Source organism: Fringilla coelebs, assembly GCF_963513975.1.
Source record: "Fringilla coelebs genome assembly, chromosome: 3".
Lineage (NCBI taxonomy): Eukaryota > Metazoa > Chordata > Aves > Passeriformes > Fringillidae > Fringilla > Fringilla coelebs.
Window position 1 is genome coordinate 14,094,462 of NC_140030.1, and position 22,314 is coordinate 14,116,775.

Here is a 22,314-nt window from a genome sequence, read left to right on the forward strand (position 1 = left end):
TACAAAAAGTGCTAGTTTATGTGTTCTCAGGAAGGTCAGAAAAACTCAGTTTCTTTGAGAGCTTGTTTTCTCATTGTCCTGTTAGTAAAATCATAATAGTCCTAATCTAATGTAATCTAATGTAATCTAATCTCATCTCGTCTCATCTCATCTCATCTCATCTCATCTCATCTCATCTCATCTCATCTCATCTCATCTCAAGATTTCTCAAAGGCTTTCTATCAGTACCAAGATCACCATTGTCAGGAGATCAGAAGCTGATACTCAAAATCTTATTTAAATTTCTATCTGAGGCACCAGCCCCACAGTGGTACCTCATTTCTCCTAGAGACCTGCCTTCCACATGTAAACTGTATGAGCTCACTGAGAAGGAAACCCCTAACCCATCTGTGCCCCATCACATCAAAGTTCTTGCTTTCTTGAAGGGAGTGATGCATCTCCCTCTAGAACTGATCAGAATTTTGCCTCTAAATGCCTCTCTTTTCTCCAATAAGTATGAAGAATACCACAATAAATAGCTGAAATGCAGACATCTGCATAGCAAACAATTAAATTTACATGAAATGAAATCTCGCCCAAAGGGTCTATAATTAAAGTGCAATTATATTCCCAAGTTACATGAAGAGGATTCCACCCACTGTCTTTAAACTACTGTTGCTATTATCTACTTGCAGTGAGCTAAAACAAGCAGATTTGGATCAAGGTTGACATCTCATTATACTTTGTCTCCTACAACCACTGTCTCAAAGCATGAGACTTTCAGTTTGAATGTGAATGGGTAAGGAAGGGGCAAAGAGAAAAAATACAACAGCAACATTACGTGATACAGATATCAACTAATAATTGGTGTATTAATTAAAAGTCACTATCTATTTTCTATACAATGAGTCATCAAATATCATAAATCCATAAATTCAGAGACACACAGAATCTCCACTGAGTCTTATATGAACAATATGTACTTCTGGCATGATAAAAAAATTATTTCAAGTAATCTTCAGGGGAAGAATATACAAACTTTACACAAGAAAAGAGATGAGAATATTAATGATGGAGAGCACAAGAAACATTTTACAAAAAAATCAAAATATATTGTTTAAATTTGATTGAAAATCCTTCCTTTATGTATTTTTTTCTTTTCTTCCTGGCTTACTTTTGTAATTTCTGGTCTCAAATAATAAGAATAAAAATATTTGGAATTGTATCTCTTTTTCTTTCAATATATTGTGGTAAAATAGCCTTTGTGGTTTACACATATACCAGTAATAGTAATCAAAATTTGCAGTTTAAAGTCAGCTAAAATCAGTATTCCTGTAACTGCAGCATGTCTTGAATTGTACCTCTGTATTTGTACTCTCTCCTACCTGCTGGATATGGAGAGGGAAAGGAGAAGTGGCCCAGTGGTGGTGAAATACTCCTTGCTATCTAACAATACCTATTGCAATTTTAAAAACCCTGAATGGAAACAATAACAAAATGAACAAAAAAACAGACTGCCAAACAGGAAGGCATGAAAGCAGAACATATTACAGATTGACCAAAGAACAGGAGGCCCCCCAAGCAGCCTTCTGGGTGTGCTGTAAAAAAAAACCTATCAGGAGATATGTGCTAGCATATGGAAGAGTGGATGATGAAACCTTTCAAACACAAAATCTGCAAGGGGTGAGATACTAAAATCTGCTGGAAGGTACTGGTGAGATGCAGCCACAGACCACGTTTGGAAAAGCACTGCATGTACCTTACAAGCTTCCAAGCTCTTTTAAGTCATACACTTGTGTGGTTTTCATTTTGTCCCTTTTGTTTCTTCCGAAGGATGATTATTTCCTAAACATTAACAAAGTGTGCAAAAGCATTATGTGCATGCAAAGACATTACTAAGTGTTGTACATGAAGAAATCTGTCTTCAATTATATTTGAGGCAATTACTTTGATATCATCTTTTGTTTACAGTAAGCTACCATGAACAAGGATGTCCCTCAGGAAAAAGGATTTGAGGAGGACATAGGAAGAAAAGGCTCTGAAAACAATGTTAGTTTTGAAGCTTTTTCTGAGGAGGAAAAAAAAAAAAAGAATCATGTACAAAGTCTGTGCAACAAAAGAAATCCTTGCTTACCAAAAAGAGTTTGATGACAGGAAACAGGAGGAAAATAGTTGGGATCCAAGGGATTTTAAGAATTAAAAATCAAAAAATGTCTACAGATCTTGAGGTAGCATATTTTGGGGGTTTTGTTCTTCAGTGGATATGTTTTTCTTAGGTAGCTGATGAACTAATTGCTTCCATGTTAGCAATGCTTCAGCTTTAGCTTCATTTCTTCAATGCAAGGAAAAAGAAATGTAGTTGACAGTCATTGACAGCTTTTGTTTTTTCTTTTTTCCTTTAGGTAACAGTCTGTAAAATGAAAGCATGATTCATTTCATAACTAGGAAATGATGCTGCAGCTACATGTAGAGAGCAGGAGTTCTTGAGCTGGACTTGTTTTCTTCCACAATGAAGTGTTGAGGAGGAGCACGCCCACACCAGAACTTTGGGGTCTGTGCCACGCTGGGGGAGCAGAGGTGCAGGGACAGGAACCAGCCTGGGGCAGGGAGCTAGACTGCAGCACTGGCTTTGACCTCAGATCTCTGGCCAAATTAGCCTCTGGAGAGGACTGGAATGTGTGGTGTAAGAGGAAGTGAGCAATGCTGCAGCCTGGGACCAGAGTGATGCCTCCTAGACATGAGGGGATCTCAGCAGGCTGTGTGATGGCAGCAGTGCTTTCTCCCAGGTGTCCAGCATGATCCACCAGGCCTCCCCAGCAGACATGGCTGTGTGGCTGTGTTAAACCAGGCTTCCAGGCTTCTGGAACAGCATTAGATGATATAAAGCTTTAAAACAATCACTACAGACCAGCTCAGACACAGGAGCCTCTGTCCTTATCAAGGAACTCAGAACAGCCCAATGACATTCTGGCATGTCTAAGACACAGTTTTTGATATATCTCTATAGAGTGATATATCTCTATGTAAGTCTAACCAACACTGGTATATCAAATTTGGCAAGCTTTAAAATCAATCCTTAAAATTGTAAGACACGGGCTTATTCTGTCCATAAAATTCACATGAATAATTTTTGAGTTGGTGCACCCAACCATCCACAGTAAAATTATACTAATCCTGTTGGATCCATGTACAGCAAACTTGCCTAGGGGTAAAACAGCTTTCTTAGGGTGCTTTTTGAATGACAGTGGTAGTTCATGAAAATAAGGACATAAGGATGTGACCAGAGTCTTAGGGCTTCCTCCTGCCTCTACGTAGTGGCAGACCCTGAACAGACAGAATCAGACCTCTGATATATGGCCCATCTGTAAGAGCAGCATACAAAAGAATTCTTAAGAAAGTAGACAGCATAGTACCTTGTTTAATGCAAACATATTAGCATGTGAATGGGAGCTGATATCTTTGAGTCTTACAGAAAGAGCTTGCAAGTTAAAACCAAACTGAAATACAATTTTAATACACTTGAAAATGTATAGTGAATAATGAGAAGCTTTCCCTTATCAAAATCCTTTTATTTTGCCTTTTTGCTTTTGTTTCTCTAGTCACAGGAAATACCTTTGTGTGTGTTTTCAACATCTAAATGCACTTTCTTGCCTTAATTATGAAATCAGAAGTTAGGAAAACAATATTCTTTGTGCTTTGCAGGTTTTCCCTATGAGGAATGCAGGTCACTGCAGTATGTTTGTGTAAGTGCCACACTTACAACTGTGGCTCCCTTGTGACTTGCTAGCTCAATTTTCATCATTGCCCCTGGCTCCCTCTTATTATTTAGCCTATTTCTGAAGCTCCTGGTAAGGTGAAAAGAAGTCGTTACTGAAAAATGCAGTGAAATGTAGATTTCCCCCTGAAAAGAAGGGTGAATAATTTGTTGGCTGAATCACAGCCTCATTGAGGCTGCAAGAGCCCTTTAAGATCATTGAGGACAATCGTCAAGCATTTCCACCAGTTGCCCCAGTATCCTTGAATGGGTCCCATCTGGCCCCATGGACTTTTGTGTTTCCAAGTGGTGTAGCAGGCCACTGACCATTTCCCCTTGGATTATGAAGATTTTTGCTTCCCATCCCTGTTTTCTAGCTCAGGGAGCCTGGTATTCCAACAACTGCTCTTGCTATTAAAGGCTGAGGCAAAGATGGCATCAAGTACTTCAGACATTTTTTCATCCTTTGTCACTATGTTTGCCCCAACAAGCAATAAAGGATGGAGTTTTTCTTTGGCCCTCTGTTTGTTGTGAAAGTGTTTATAGAAAGCTTTTTTTATTGTGTTTTGCATCAATAGCCAGAAAAAAGTCTAGTTGAGTTTTGGCTCTTCAAATTTTCCTCTTGAAAACCCTCATGAAATCCTTATAGTCCTCCTGAGTTCCCTACCCCTTCTTCCAAAGGTCATAACATGTGGTGGTTTTTTTACTGAGTTCTAGCCAAATTCTATATTCAGTCAGGTCAGTCTTCTTCCCCACTGGCTCATCTTTCAGCACATGGGGACAGCCTGCTCCTATACAATTAAGATTTCCTTCTTGAAGAATATACAATCCTCCTGGAGTTCTCCTGGACTTCTGTGCTCTTCAGGACTGCTCCCCATGGGACTCTCTCAACCAGTCTCCTAAACAGACTAAAGTTGCCCTCTGGGAATCCAAACTGGTAGCAGTTTTTCTGGCACTCATCCTTACTTCTCTGAAAATTAAGCATTCTTACAATTTCATTATCATTGTGCCCAAGATGACCTCCAATCATCATATCAGTCACAAGTCCTTGTCTGTTTGTGAAACCTAGGTCGGGGACACCTTCCTCAGTCAGCTGAGTCACAAAACCGACTTTAATTCCTCCTCCTGACCGTGAGCAGGTCTGTAAGGGGCCACAACAGGCACATGGACCATCTCACACCTGGAAGAGAGCAAAGGCAGAACAGGAAGGCAGTGGAGGAGATGGGAAAGAAGTGTGGTGAGCAGGAAAGCAGCTGAGGGATTTGAACCTCTCTGTAGAGGGATTATGAAATGAATCTGTAGCCTTAACAGGATCCCAAAACTACTGAAGGACCTGAGACATCACTGAGGGTAGGAATAAAAATCTGTCTTTCAGCCACTGACATGATGTGAGGGGACATCTGCCAGCTCAGGAGGGAGTCCAAAGCCCAGAAAGATAATCAAAGCAGTAATAAAATCTTCAGGAAGTCATTGCAAGCTAACACTTTCCACTGCATTTACATTTTAGAGCCAAACCTGTTTTTTGCACATTTCAATTTGCAGGTACCCTCCCTTAAACCGCCTTTACAGCATACTAAGCAAAATAGGCAGGTGGAGTCTTTTCAGCTAATGATAGACCCAAATCATCTTCTAGCAACTGGTGGTGCCTAACAGATGCCTGCAGATGCCTAATTAACATTCATGAAGCACTTGAATCCCTTAGATGAAGGCAATATACAGTAAAAAGCATAAATTATTATTATGGGTACTAACTGCTTCAGAAAACAATTGTGACTACTCTAAAAAAAATGGCTTATTATTCCTTTTGCTAAGAGAGAATTGAGTAATGACCAACTGAAAAAGCTTCCCCCCCCCCCAATTATTTTACTTGCACGTAAATAGCAACAAATACTAAAATCTTCTCAGGTGTTTCAGGAGTTTTCTAACAAAACCTAAGATTCCAGCTAAATCTGACAGAAAGCTGGACAATCAACAATCATTAATGTGATTGAAAATTTTAAAGCAGACTACTCAATCATGCTGCAGAGCTGCTAAGAGAATTCTGTGTCCTTTCCATGTCCCTGACCCTTAAGCTGCTTTGCATCTGGATATTTAAATACTTTGCACAGCTGTGTCTTGCAGACTTCGCCTTCTCCATCTGCTTGTTTGTTTTCCTGGTTTTATTTTTCAGGCTGCTATTTTGTATAAGCAAAATTATCCTTTTATGCCTCCTCTGCCTCTGTTATTTCTTCTAGATATTGTAAACTACAGCATCTGTGGTAGTTCTCCTGTTATAGATTTATATTCTTCTAGGTAGTGTGGGATAAAGATAAGAAGCCTCAGTTGAACATGAATCTGATGCCCTAGTCTGACACATAAATCCCCAAAGCTTTTTATTTCTGAATTTTTCTACAGAGTATCCCCTTGGTGTATAAATGAATTCTTTTGATTCTTTACAAGTATGTATCACAGGTCAATAGAAATAGAAGACAAGCCACTGGGCATTTGACAGACCAGAGTTACCCTCTGCATTAGGAAGAGTGACAATTTTTTTTTTTGTCAGATAATCTGAATACTCTGACAGCAAATATTACTAAAAAAGGGTTCATGACCTAAGAAGAACAGGGATTCAGATTTGATTTTTAAAGCATTTCTCTGCCTTGGGGTCAGCATGTTTGCAGAATGAAAGGATGTTTCCTGACCTTTTTATCTCTAAAGGGTGGGAAGTAACTTTAGGTTCAGACATTTATCTCATATCCTAGAAACAAATTGAGCCAAGTTTTCAAGTTCTATCTCCCAGTTATTTCTGGATTACTGAGCTTTGTTTACTCTGAGCTGTTTCATAAAGGAAGTTAAAAATTAATGCTGCTGCTTAGCTATATACTTAAATATGAGCTCAGCTTTCAGCACAAACAGATGTTCTTTGCTTAGTTGGGATGGTCTGGAAAAAAAAACAATTACAAAATTGTTTTGATGTGTTCAATTCTAGGAATCTGTTAATGGCTTATGAACAGAACACACGGATGGCTTTGTTAGGTCAGGACCGTGGCTTTCTCACCAGATATCAGAAACGGATATAATGGGACAAAAGGTAGGGTCACATACTGAAAACCCACATGGATTACAATATCCTACAGCTTTCTTATGCATTAATGCATCCCTGATTATTTGTTTCCTGTGTTATCCTGTACCGAGCCCTATCAATGTCAAACAAATTGCAAGATCAGAATCTTTGCTGCTTAAAGAAATCCCTCAGATTACCTTAAAAATTTAATTTGTCAGGTTTTATAATAGCTGTTATATCCTGCTGAATTATTGTGAAATGTCAAGAGCAAGAGAGCAAAACATGCCCTACTGAACAGAAATTTAGGAAACATGAATCACTGAAATATAACTCTGAATGACCTTGGGGAGAGGGAGCGGAAAGAAGGTAAGGTCAAATTTGTAAGAGCAACTTCTGATCATGAGCTTTGCTCTTGGACACAGTTTACATTCAGTTCATGGGTGGTGCATTTCCAGCTCCCTTTTGCTTCATGGAAGTTTTAGAAATGTCTGGAATTGCTGTGTGAGCCTTACAGATAAATCTAATCATGTCCAGGTAAATTCTCTTTAGTTCTATAAATAATTACCACACATCATCTGGAATAAAACACAAACCCTAAAGACAAACACAGCATGAAGCTAAGGGGAGTCCATTTCACATCTTCTTTACTCACAAGGTCTTCTAGAATGACAGACTTTAAAGGAAAGACTGTTAAACTACCTAATCTTCATCTCCTGTTTATCACAGATGCCTAAAATTTCTCTAAGTTACTCCTGAACTGAGAACAGTAGTTCAGATTTGATGGAAAAAGGTGATTATATATTGCCATTCATCAGTTCTGCCAATGTCAGCACAGCAGCCTACTGTGTACTGACTCTAATGAGGCCATGACTGAAATAAAAGTTGTTGCTGATTTGTAATTTTGCAGTTGTGATTAAGAACCCCAGTTGCAGACCATCTTATGTTCAGGGAATTTATTCCCTGCTTCCCATAGATTACAGGCTAGAATAATTCACTTGGGAAAAGTAATCTGCCTTTGATTCCTTACAGTACTCCAAAGGCCAAAGCTTTGGTTAGAAAAGTATTAACTGTTTATTATTGCTAATGCTAATTAAAGAAAAAGGAACAATTCAACACAATTTTTTTAGACAAAGCATAGCAAAATGAAGAGTTAGGTCTCATTCTTACCTATTGAGGTTTTGAGCCCTACTTCAGCTGTGAAAGGAGGAAAAGTAATAAACTCACTGACTGCCTCAAGGACTGAAGCAACTGAAAGATTTTCAGCAAGTGTCAATAGCAACCCTGAGTATGACTCTTGTTATGTTTGTCTACAATTTTGTCACTTATTCTGAAGTGCACTGATTTGGGTACCCATAACAGGGGACTTTAGGAACTCTGTGTGTTTTATTACTTGAGGCTATAGGTATATAAGGCAGAGAATGTCACCTTTAGGGCTTCTGATACCAGTCCAAAACATTAAAGTCATATGATGTAAAAGGCTGATTCTATATTATTTAATTCAGCTGGGTCACTTTTTTTTTTCTTTCCCCCCCCCCCCCCAAAATAACTGAAGGGTTGAATTTGTACAAATATTTTTTACTGGAGTAGGTATTGCTCATCTTCAGCATTTTATTTGATACCAGAGCTGATGTTTTTTGTTCTCCTGTCTTTGGAAAAATACATAATGCCAAAACAAACTCTGTTCCTGTGTAGTCTGGCCAATATGATAGAAGTAGAGCCATCTGATCACAGCCAAGCTGGATTACACTTGTTTCATGCAGGATTGATTTTGCTATTGATCACTAACAAAGACAATATCTGTGACAGCAAGATGGCAGGGAAACTTACCTCACTTGAAGGAAGGTTTTATAAGTAGTCTTTTATACTATCTCTTGATATAGAATCTTTTGTCCCAATTAGTATTGATATGAGCAAGTCCAAGGCGTGGAGAAATCTTTCCTGGCCCAACTGAAATACCCTCTTCTTCAAGGCTGCAGCTGTTAGTGTCCTCCACCCAAACGACCAAGGCGTACATTAAACCTCAATGTATGAAAACTCAAACTGAAAAAGGAAATAGTTTCATACCTGACATTGGGGTAGTTTTTCATTTCCCCCACCCAAATACCACATGGGAAATTTGTTAGGTGGGTAGAGTTAATACACACCCCAAATAATCCCATGGTTTCTTTAGCAGCCAAAACATCTTACATTGTGTTTACACCATGTCCTCCTGGTGAACGTGTCCTGGGTGAGGCTCTGTGGCTGGCTTTATTTTTGACATTCTGAAGTTATTTGTGTGTCATTTTCACAGAACTATATGAAAATGCTTTCAAGTTTTAACAGACTTCTTTGGAAGGAACTACTTTTACCTCCAACAAAAGAACAGTTTTGTTTCTTAACAGCACTCAGGATAAGCCAAAAAGCACTAACTTCTCTTCACTTGTAAAACATTTAACATATCACTACCCACACCCTGTAATTTCAAGACTCCTAGGATTTATAGTTTAAAAGCATAATTGAAACTTCTTGGCAAAGGTCCTATGACTTCCAGTCAAAATGGTTATAGAAGAAAAATTCTCTGTCTTAATGTTAAAGAAATCCTGCCTAAATTAAAAGCAGCTGATATTAGCTCTTTTTCCCCTATAATAATATCTACCATTAAGATGACAGCAAAAATATAAGGTGTTCTTGCATTTCAAGAGACTATGAGAGGAAAAAGGATTGGTGGGACTATTTTAGTAATGCCACGTGGAACTCATAATATAATTTGTCAAAGCAACTGTTTATTCATATACATAGGGAAATGTATTTTTAATTTAAAATTCATTCAAAATCTCATGCCTCAACTCGTTGACTCATAATAGCTCAGTGCCTAAACTAGCACAGGACAGAGAGTACAAAGGTTCATCTTGAGTGTATTATACAGCAACTGTAGCTTTCTTAACATTTGAGAATATTTTAAATAAATTCATCTTATTATCACATTGCTACTTTCTGGAAGAGTTAGATGCAGAGGCATTGTTGAAGTTCAGCCTATTTTTCTTCACTACACAAAAGCTTTTTAAAAGTTCTGGAGAGAGCAGATCTGCAGATGATACAAACATAGATCATACCAGCATAGGAGGGCACACTCAGCCTCCCATAGAATGCAGATTCTCACATATTGTCAGTGAAGAGTAACTTAAACACAGCAAAATGGATCCCATGACAGCAAGATAGGACAAACACTTTGAGTAGTGATCTAGCACCATAACCTGAGCTCAAAAGCCTCTCTACAGCTTTCTGGGCTGTTAACCCTTCATTTTCTGAAGAGCTCTTTGAAACTCTATATTGCACTATCTATTTTTCCTCCAATTTATGCCAGGCAGAAGGCACCAAACCCAGTCCAACATTCCTGTCCTCCAGTGACATGGGTCTGGGGCAGCAGCAATTGTATTTTCTCTTTGGAATCACAGGATTCTACAGTCATTTCTTGGCCCAGCATTTCTCCACAGAACAATAATAATGCAGGAGTTGGACTCAATGATCCTCATGGGTTTCTTCCAAATTATGTTATTCTGTCCTACTCTGCCAGCAAATGTCTTTCTATAATAATACCTGACCCATAGTTATCTCTATTTTGTACTACACAGACAACAAATTGTTTTGATTTTGCTTGCAAGACTGTATTTTGCTTTTTCCACGTCTCATTAGCTTAGAGGGAGAATATTAAAAAAAGTTTCATGTTGACGGTAGTTCATTTCCTGCTCAGCACTGTTGCCCGTAGGCCAGAGACTGATGACATGTCTACAATACTAGATCAAAATGAAAGGCCAGCTCTGAATTTCAGCTATTAAAAGTGGTGTTTAAAAAATGGTCTCTCCCAGCTACAATCTGCATTAGCAATTGTATAGTGACACTGATGCAATGGTAACTATAAAACAAAAATGTGAGATTCATGAAGGGGACAGCATCTACTCACCAGTTTACTCAGAGTTAGGAAATGCTGTTGCAAAGGGAAGCAGAATGATAACTAATCTTGGTGTGTTTGTAACAATTTCCTTGTATTAGCAGTCACTTATTGTAGGAAAATGAGGGATGGCCTTATAGGACATTAGAAAAAATGTTCAAGTCGTGCTAATGAAAAGCCAAATGTAGTGCTGTGATTATTTTTATGATCTTTTCTTTTTATGCTTTCCTCACCTCTGTAGTCTTGTCTGTAGTTGAACTCTAAGACCCTTAAGGCAAGGAAGCTGTTAATTCATCAGAGAAAGAACTCTTTGTTGTAGATCCTGTATAATACTCTCCAAATCAGCCTTAATCCCTTTAATGTAAATAAAAACAAAGGTATCACAGTTGTGTAGTATTAGAAGAGACTTCAAAGATACAGAAGTCTATCTGCTTTCTTTGAGGAAAAATTAAATGTACCCAATCTATACATGACAAGTCTGTCTAACCCATTCCTGAAACAGATTTCTCCTTTCAGAAGAGACATGGGATTCTTTGGTTACTTTCTGAAGTCTGCTTCACTCCTTATCTCTTCTTATATTTAGAGATTGTTTTCAGTAGTTCCATGGATGGAAAAGCAAGGGGAAATTTTGATTATGATTACATGTTTTGGTTTTTTGGTCACGTATCTACATATGACACATGAGGATAAGAGAGCAAAAGCCCTAAGTTTCAGCAGTACAGTTTTAGAGAAAAAAACCCACATTTTATCTGTAACATCAAAATACTTCTGATGTCAGTGCCTAGTTTCACAAGTGGCTATCAATACTAAGTTGTTTTTAAGTAGCTTTGAAGCAAAAACCCATGAAACATATATTTGTCAGGAAAGCAGTCGAAATTACAAGTACTATCTCTCCTACCCTTTCACAAAGTTTTAATGCATTAAGTGCTCCCTTGTTCCCAAAAGATATCTGTGTGATTTTCATAGTAAAGACAACCTCTTATTTCGCTAATATGTATAGTGTGTCCTGGTCCATCATGGTTCCTAACATCTGCTCCTGAAACTCTAACATGAAAAATACCACAATTAAGTTTTTTAAGGTGTTTTTTACTTTATTTACTTTTTTATGCATATTTATTGAAAATAATCTGTGAAATAATCTATTGTAGAAAATTATTTTGCCTTTTTTTTGCAGTTCATTGAATGTAGACATAAATGTCCTACTGTTACACTTTGAAAGATATTTTACATAAATTCAGGTTAGTAAAACCAACAGTGTGTGTTGACAGAAAGCTACATCTAGCCTTCAATTAGGATACAGGTTTGCTTATATAGGTATATGTGCTAGTTTTATCTTCTGATCATCTTTGTTCCTCTAAGGATGGATGGCACAAAATGCCCTTCCCAGAATGTTGTTTTTTTCTGTGAGCCAAGTATGCTTGCAGACAAACCTGAATACTTGGCAGCTGTATCCTTTGGTATGCAGCTTCAGATAAAAACTAGCTTGGTATGTGCTGCATGTGTTACAATCACACTTCAATCTGAAGCCCCCATATATCCTAAATTGAAACAGCAATGAATACTTGAGACTCAGAAATGATCTTCCATCTCTGGCCATCTGTGGGGCAGATGTGCAACACTATTCTCACAGCTATAGCAAAACCAGTTTCAAACTCACCTTCCTGTTGTGCTTCTTCTAATCAACCCATTTCCAGACCTCGCTGCTGGCAGCAGTCATATTGCATGTTTGGTTTAATAGCTTTGCACCCCTGATATAATCCATCCCTTATGTGTGCACACATTCTCCCAGGCTCTCTTGGCAAAGTTCCTGAGGTGTACACAAGTGAACAGTGAGGAATATGACAGCTGTGGCACTGAAATGAAAGTGCACCTACTGAAAAGAGAAAGTGATACAAACTGGGAAAATACGTGGTAAACTGAAGCTAATGGAGCAGGAATGTTGGACTCCCAACATATTTTAGGAGCATGTGGGCAGATTAAAAAAAACAAAAAGCCCAACATGGTCCCTTCCACCACTATGATAACACAAACACATCCCCTCCTGCACCAATAATGTAGAAGTGACTACATGTTCATTGCAAGTAAAACATAAGGGTCTCTAGTGCACTTTACTCTGTGTGTTTGCTTAACCACTTTCTTCCCCAAAAAGCTATGATTATATATAATATATTATTATATAATATTAATTGGATTATTATATAAATACTTTAGAGGGAAAAAAAAAAGCAACAGGGTGCTACCATCATATAAAATATGAGTTTTAAAGTGAAAAATTTCTTTGTCACTTTTTGCCATCTCATCAAACAAGTTATCTAGTGCTCCACAGAGCAGACCTCAGTCTGACACAGGATGCTGCTGAATGGAGATGACTCCCAGACAAACCAGTGTCCCTTACTGCAGACCATGTGTTCTACATAGTGCCCAGTGACAGCACACACTAAAAAGAGAGGAGGGCATGGGCAGGATGAAGCAGGAGACACTCAATGTGCTACCATTCTACAGCAGAAAGTGGGCTGGTGTCGTCTGCTAACATTTGAGCCACAGCACTGCACATCACTGATCTACAAACTACCCTGCTGCTTCTTCTGTGGCTGCAAAAGGAAATGGAAGCACATGGAGAAAGGGTCTAATTTATCACTTCACAGTTAAGTGAATTTTATTTGACACGTATCGTCAGACCTCCTGGTGCAAGTAATTATAAAAGTGGAATATGTGGTAATATATGATAGCAACTGCTTGTTTTCCTGCTCAGTATCTAGTGCATCCCTAGTCTGGGAATGTTGGGTACCATTTTCATATAAATATCTTGTTGCTTTGTCACTGCTGTACAATAATTTTTTAAAAATGTTTTTTGTTAATACTCATAAAACTTCTGAAGAATTTTTATTTTTTTTTCATGAAGAAATAATACCTAAGGAAAAAGAATTCTTTATGGTAATCTTAAGCTAACCTGAGTTGTAGATTTTGTTATCTGTAATAAGCTTGTCATCCTAGTTTGAATAAATAATTTTTTCTTTCATTTATTGTCTCATGAAGGACAAGACTAGGACCTGTAGATTCATTAAACAAGAATAGTTTCTGTTATTGTTTAAATATCCATTACAGCCCAGCTAACATTAGCATGTTGTATTCTGTTTGATACTACCCAGGACAGAGTTATTTGCTGATGTTACTAATTCTGTAAAAGTGAAATGGGTCACAATTTGGGAACTGTAACCATAGTTATGGGTAGCAGGATCCCAGCATTTAAAGGAGAACTGCTAAATTTTGAAGATTGAAAATGGAAAAGTTATAAATAGATATATATGTATATATAGATATATATGTATACATATGTAGAACATAAAGGACCACAGCCTGCCAGTAATGCTAAAGGCCCAAACCTGCTCCTAGTAAATTTATCCAAGCTCCTTGAAAAGAGCCTGTTGGAAAGAACAGAGCCTAGTCTAGCAATAAATCACCTTTCCTTATGAATTCAAATTGCTGGAGAGGATGCTCCTGCACTTGGCAATCCACGGAGGCTCAGCCAGGATGAGCAGCTCCATTCCCCAGTTCTGCCCTTTCCATATGCAAGAACAGAAGGATGCACACTCTATTTCAAACAGTTAAATACAGCCTTTGCCAAATGCAATAAGGCTGTTTGCAGATTGAAACTTTGAGAATTCCAGCGTGCATTTTTTTCTTTTTTTTACCAATAAGTAAACATTGCGTAACCCTTGAAAAAAAGCCATGTTCCAGATTTTGCAAGAATTTTGAAAGTCACATTGTTAAAATCTGTTTTATTCCCATCATATGAGTTTCTAGGTAATGAAAGGATATGATCTCACACCACACTACATGAGATTCAAATTCTGTTTTCACACCTATGTAGTGCTCTTAACTTTAGTAATGTTATATGAATCCAGTTAAGAGCAGGGTTTGATCCAAGAGGCAAAGATTTCTCTACATTTTAGACAGCCAGACTGTGAGTCTCAATTTCTTTCTGGTGTTTTTTATTATTTTTACCTCTTATATTATTTGCTTACTTATTAATTGAATTGAAATTATTCAGGTTTTTCTTTAATCTGCATTAGAAAATAATTTATTAGTTTGGGTTTTTTTACTTGAACAATGGTACCTGCATTCTCATCATTATTTTCAGCATGTTTTCTTACCTTCCCTGTCAGTTTTTTACACTTCACTGGTTAGTATGGATGAAATTTCTTTCAATGGGTTTTCTGCATCAGAAAGTTGTACAGTTAGTCAAAACAGTTAGTCAAAACTGTTCATCTAAACTCTCCCTATCAGTAAAGAGAGGCAGTGAGGGCAATTGACCTGTCTTTCCTCACTGAATACAGGAGGAGTCTAGACAAAAAAGCTTAAAATAGACAGTTATCTTAGGTAAATCAGCTAATTATCTTGGATGAGATAATTAGAAAATAATTTAAATAAATAATTGCTAGCCCCTCCAGGATGTTGCAGATGTTAACTAAGGAACAAAAGTGCTTTGAGAATCCTGAACTATTTGGATAGTACTGCTTGGCTATTTCTATTTCTTCTGCCTCTTAAAAATAACTGTTTCATTCACTGTTCTTCAAAACTGGGTATGACAGTGTACTGGTTCTTTCCCACTTGCTTTCTTGCCTATGGGAAAAACCCCACAACTTGAAAATTTGGGTCTCTTGAAAATTTCTGGCTTTTGCCAGAAATATGAGGTTTCTAGTCGTCCAAGAGGTAATTGGCCTGTCAGAGGTGATTGGCCTGTCCATGTCTGCCTTACTTTAATATCTTCAAACTGATTTTTGCTGGGTTTTTTCTTAAATAGTACTCTTGGTTGGTTCTGTGTACATTATTGTTTTCCTCAGAGATAAATTAAAATTTCTTTGACCTTTCTGTGCCCATAGTTGTAGCTACTTGAATCCCCTCCTCTGTATGACCTTGAGCCTGTCCAAGCCTGACACCATCCCTTGTGGCCCTGAGGTGCTCCAGAGACTCATCACCTCTCTGCAATATAGTGTCTCATGTGCAGTCTCCAAAAATCCTGATATTCACATCCATAGGGCTCTCTTTATATCCATTACATTCTCTTGCCTGTTCAGCTTTCCCTCCAGTGCTTCAGGAGAAAGAAACACGCCAGGAACCAAAGGGAAGCTGTTCAGAAGAGAAGAGAATTATATTTCTGCAGAGAAAAGCGAGGCTCATTGGCCTTAAATGATATGATATGACAAAACATGAACCTAAATCAGCCAGATGCAATATGTGGCTGCAGCTTGGCAAGGTATTGAATATGTCAAATTTGTTTGTTCACACAGAAGGGTAAAACAAAATGTTTGGGTGATCTTTCAGAAAGCTTCATCTACTACTAAAATGTACCTACCTCTGTAACACTTTATAGTCAATCAGCAGCCAGTCCTGTGCAGGAGGTAAAACTGACTAAAGGGAGAACTCAAACAGGCCAAGCGTGTGCTCATGTGCACAAACCCACCACACCCGCACACACACAGTGGCTGGCCTTGCAGAAGCCTGTAGTCAGAGCTTCATTTTTCAGAAGGACATAGAGTGACAGCTGCAAAATATTATCTTAGATATTCTTAGAGCTCCCTTTGTAAATCATGATTGATTGAAAGAAACTCAACTGCAATTTGTTAATTTTATGTGATTTATTCCCAATGCCTAAATGTGAAAACCTGCTAGAAAAAAAGTGTTTTATAAAACATCAGTGGTTTTTATCACCATTAGTATTCTAGAAAAGCAATTTTTCTGTACTCAATCCTCCTAAATGATTGTGATGAGCAGTGAGGAAACTGACTGCCACATGCCATACAGTAATAAGGACAGTAAATCAAATACTAAGAAACTGCTAGCCTGTTTGAGATTCATAAAATTTTCTAAAGTGGGAAAAAGAGCCTGGATAATCATTGCCATACTGGAGTTTAAAAAGAAGTCACATTTGGAAACTGTATTTACTGATTATACAGAGAGCACTGCATTCAAAATAACTGCAACGATTTGTACAATGTTTACTATCACACCAGATTCCCATCATCAGATGAATATTTCTCTTTAATGTAAATGCACTATAGAACACAACATTGTTTGAAAATAACATCACCAATTTAAGAGGAAAAGAAAAGGACTGTATTTGCCTCAAAAGACCAAGTTCAGATTTGAATCACGTGGCCAGAGATTTGAGCAGAAATCCATTATTTGATGTCCTCAACAAATCAGGATGTGTTCATTAAAAGGTTTAATAGACTTTAGAGAGAATGTAAGTGTATACTGAGAGCATCAAGAGACTGAGAGTGGGAATGGAATGATATCACCACTGTAAGCAGCACTATCAGCACTGGGGTGGGTAATGCACTAATGTGTATTTCTGATGGGACGAGCCACAGCAAACATCCTGCAACACAATATGAAGGAACACAGAATACAGCTCCAGAAATATCCACAGCACTTAGAAAATGAGTAGGTCTTTTCTTTATTCAGATAAAGAATTCTGGGGTAACATGCTGCGTTACGCCAACACCTAATAACCTGAAATACTGCCTTAAATACTTGTCAATTTTTTAGGCTTTTTTTTCTGGAAAGACACTGGATCTTACAAGTGACATATTTGCAAGGAATGTCAGTTTGAATCTTTCCTATGACCCCAACACAGAGATATTCAGATTTACTAATGGACTCCTGGGAATAACTATGGAAATAACTGCTACCCTCTTGAGGAGAATAAGGAGAAAGGGCATGCCCTGCAGTTATTTTGAAACTACAGATCTGCATCTGTCTGTACTGACAGCTTCAACTTAAAATTGGAAAAGGTGGCATTGCTTGTAACAGACTCGAAGAAAATCTGTTCTACTTATAGCTGGCTGAGAGCTAGCCCTGAGATGAGCTGCACAGTAGGTCAACAATAGCAGAAGGTCAAGCAAAATGGGACTGGGGAATTTCACTGGAATTTGGGATTCCATACTAATGAGTTTGGAGAATTTGCAGGCTGAGATGCTCTCTGCAAAGGAAGCCATATAGACGCAGAGCATTGCCATCAATTTCGATTTATTTCTGTATTTCCTGCTGGCTGGTTATTAAAGTGCTTAATTTGTTTTTTCCCGTGTTTTCAGTGAAGAGTGAACTTACCAGAATAAATGATAGAACCTTATCTTGAAAAGTCTTTTTGTGCTCTGAATTCACAATATACTGCGTTCCGCAATGCCAGATGTTTATTAGATATTTAGGATGAGGTAGGGTTTCTTTGATTATTTTGTTTACATAATTAGATACCAGGTCATTAACAGAAGGCTGTCTTCTGAATAGTAGAAGATATATCAACAGTTCAACAAAAATTGCACTCTAAAGATTTTAGTTTGTCTTTATTCCCGATTTACTATTTTCACAGCAGTCTGTGTGATTTTAAAAATTTCACTGTAGTACATGAGTATTTATGTATGATTTCAGAAAACAAACAAAAAAAAAATCTATGAGTACCCTTCCAAAAATAATGGTGGACAGAATATTGTACTTGACCTACGCCCCAAAATTTCTGTTGACCTTTTCTTTGAAAAATTCTAGTACCCTATTATTTGAAGTACAGGTTTGAAAATATATGGGGAAAAAAGTCTTTGATAAGATATATCTCCTTCGTTGCCCCTGCAGAAATCCATCAGAAATGTGCCTTGCCATGTTGTCTTTGAGAAAAGTCAAGCTTCTGTCCAGGAAACAGGGCAGATTCCTTTCCCATGCCTTTGGCACTCTCTGGTGCTGGAGCCAAACCCTGTGAAAGAAGAAACTGCTGCATGGGAAGAGATGTTCTTATTAGGGACAGAGAGACAGACTGGAGAGAAGGATATTAGGAAAAAGGACGAGGAGGGAGACAAGCTGGACTTTTACCAGGAGCCATAACAGAAAATTGATTGCTTGTAATTAGCCACCTACAGAGGTTGAATGTGCGAGCCAAAATCTTATTATTGAATTTAAAAAAACAAACCTGCCAAGCACCCATGAAGAAACTTCTGCAGTGCCACAGTGGAGCAAGGACCAGAGGGAACATACAACTGTACTAGCTGCACATCTTCCCTCCTCATGTTACACAACCAGGGCACACAAGCCACCCTAGGCTGTGACCAGTGTTTCCTGACATCACCAAATAATCCTGAACTGAAAACACTGATGCTGATAGAAGAAGCTTTCCTGTAAAAAGCTATGTCTAAGTCAGGCACAGAGGTACTACACAAAAGGATAGAACACAGCTCCTTCTCTGTCATAATCCCATCCTTGTCCTGTTCTACTGAAACGTAAGAAAATTTAATGGCAGTGGCAATGGTGGTGGTTTTGCTTGTTTGAAGTGGTCAGTGCTTCCTAGGAATGGATCTGAGAGCACAGCCTTCACTTTACACAGGCCAATGAGCTCACCATATTCACAATAAATTCTTAGGGGGCTGAAGATGAAATGCCAGAAGCATCTCCCTCTGTGGCTTGCATGTACTGAAATTTAAGTGGAGGCTGATTTGTGCTGACATTCCTATTTACTTTCCAAGGCTGTAATGACTAATAATTAAGTAGATACTATACTAAAAGCTTCCACTTTGTCCAACAATAAAATTTAAGGATTCATTCAAATTAGAAAGCTCCTCTGGCCAATTATTTTGATATGTAAGGATGTTGTAAAATAAAGATTACAGAAAAATAATTTCCATTAGTTATGCTTATCTGATTTTTCCTTCTAAGACCTCTATAGTTATTGATGGACTATAACTTTTAATTTGTAGTAAAAGAACTCGAAAGAAGATAAAGTGGATTTTACTGTCAAATTTAGGTTTCATCCTAGCAGGACACAAAATTGTAAATTAAATCCCTATGCTCAGCAACTGAAATCTAAAACCTTGGAAATTATTTTTGGGTTTGTGTTCTTCATTTTTTTCTTTTTCTCAGAAGAAACAGAGGATCATCTGGAAAATATTCCACCCTTTGATCCAATACATATCAATTTTAGACCTACCTTAACAGCTTTAAGGGAGGAATTCCTTATTTCCAGCTTTCCCTCTGTTATCAGAACAAATAGCAGGTTCTGTTTACCAGCAGTCAAATGATTTGCAGATGACAGTCAAAAAGGAATTTATAAAGTCTCTGTTCCAAGGAAAGCCATGATCCCCTTAGCTTAAAAAAAAATCTCCAAACTGCCATTTCCAATATTTTCAAGAATGCCTTATAATCTAAAGCTCCACCCTGAAGCTTTTCCTTTTTCTTCTTCTCTCCTTTTGTTCCCAAATATGTTTAAAATATTCCTGTCCCTTGATTCTATTGTAAATAGGAATTCACATTCCGTACACAGAGCCAGAGCTTTTTGTAATTTATGGGCATTTTAAGGGTAAACTTGTTGCTAAGAGAACACCTTTTCTTCCCCTTAAACTACTCTCAAGAACAGAGCCAGCTGTGAATACCAAGCTCTTGGCCTCTGTAATGTTCTTCCTTGCGTGTGTATGTTTTTATGGTCTGCTCTTGCAAACCTTGCCTGCTTTGGGTAATCTGCCCTTACATCAGTATTTAAACAGAAGTGAATGGAACTTCTTACATAAGACACTACTTGACGTGAGCAGTGAATGATAAAGCCAGGCTCTTTGTAGGTATTGCAAGATGTGATTTTTTCCCTTGCAACAATAGCATACTTCAAAAGAATGGGCTAGAAAGGAAGTGTCCTTTGAGCACCAGTGTCACTGAAGCCACACGCTGAAGTCTCAACTCCTAAATCAGTGTGCACAGCCCTCATGCAGAGCACAGATCACCTTTTACCATCCTGTAATGCTGCACTCATTTGTCACTTCTTAGGGGCAATCATATTTGTGATTAGGCATTTCTTCTGAATTTTGTCAGCATTCATTTGCAAAAGAAACTGGCCCAGGTTATTAGGTAGTATGAAGTGATATAACTCTACATATGTCAAAAAACTATGGGTATCTGATGTTATACACACAAAATCTTAACTGCTGTATTAAAAGAAGGTTGCTCTGTGCAGCCTGCAAATTTCAGCATGTGGTAGAGTAACAATGTCCAGATTTTCCAGCTTTTAGGTATTTTTGTGAAAATTCATATGAGAAATGGACAGGACACAGGATCTTTTCAGTATTACCTGTATTTGAGAAACATTAAACACAAACAAATGTGAACCTGTAAGGAAGTTTCTTAAGACTGAAGAATATTGTTGTCCCAAAATTCTAAAAAGTCCAGAGACTGATGCTTCTACAGCCTTCACATAACTCCCTAGGGAAAAAAATAATAAGGAAGGGGGATTTTTTATTTTCTTAATGTCTTGTATGCTAGCCTGAGATTCAAGGAGACATGACTGATCTTGATGGCCAAGAACATCATAAACCACATGAAAGACAAAATACTTGTTTTGTCTAGCAAAGGAAGTATAATTAGAAAAGGTGACAATTTTTCACGTTCCCTTCTTCTTGTGCATTAACACCAGTATAATTTTGTCACTTGTATTTCAAAGCAAAATAGATTACTTTTTCCCCCATGGATAAACATGCAGATTTTATACATACCTCTCAGAAATCAGGTTTTGAATGTGTGCTATAAATCTGGAGAAAAGACCTAGGGCTTGCCCTGAAAGTAGAAATGCTCTTTCCAGAGGTGTTTGCGTGGTCAACGAGGTGCAGTGGGACATGTGGCACCCAGCCAAATAGATATGAGACAGCTTCCAGCAGAGGATGGATAGATGTGTGAAGAAAACCTGCTTGTCTTCATGAGCCTCCAGGGAAAGAGAACTCCAGGCTCTGGCTGTACAACTCAGCACTTCTATACGCAGTGAGGTCCCCTTGGAGGGTCCCGCAGCCCCTTCTGTGCTGCGTAAAGTAGAACCAAGCAACAAAGACTTCATCCTACCATTTGTTTCATATGACACTGTGAACCAGTCTGCAAGGATTAGAAAATGTTTACAACCAGAAATAACTCCAGGTGAAGGCCTTTGATTGCACAGTAGGCTGCAAATCATAACAGGCAAGCACAAGAGATCCCATAACCTTATGAAGCGTTCCAGGACAGTTAAATGGGATACTTCCCTTGCACAATTTGAGAAAAGTTCATCTCTAAAGCATGACTGGAAAACTCTTGCTCAATACTGTTGCTTTCATTTTAACTCCAAATGAATAAACAGACCCAAAGGAGTCTGGCTTTAGGGCAGATTGCCTGCATAGGTACTCAAGTGATGCAGATAGCTCTGTAATGAAATGCAACCTGGCCAGCTACTTCAGAGTACAGCATTCTTTTTTGTGATACTTAAAGAAAAAAGATTCCTGATTAATTGCCTTATGAAGATGTATTCACTCTCTTCTTACAGGTAAGAAGATCTCAGTGCAGCACTCCCAGGCATGAGCACTGCCTTCAGAGCTGTTAGCAGTAGGAGTCATTACACTGCAACAACACAACAGATCAAGTAATATCAGAAGACACCTCAATGTTGTATATTCTTGAATAAAAATACCCTAAGAAAGAAACAGGCCTTTAATTTTCTAGTAAAATAAGCTTTTTCTTATATTTTATTCTTATACTACATCTCACTTAAGGAAAATTTTATAGAGAAAATTATATATATTATATACAGTTCATAGTTCTTTTCTATAGCAGGGTCCCTAG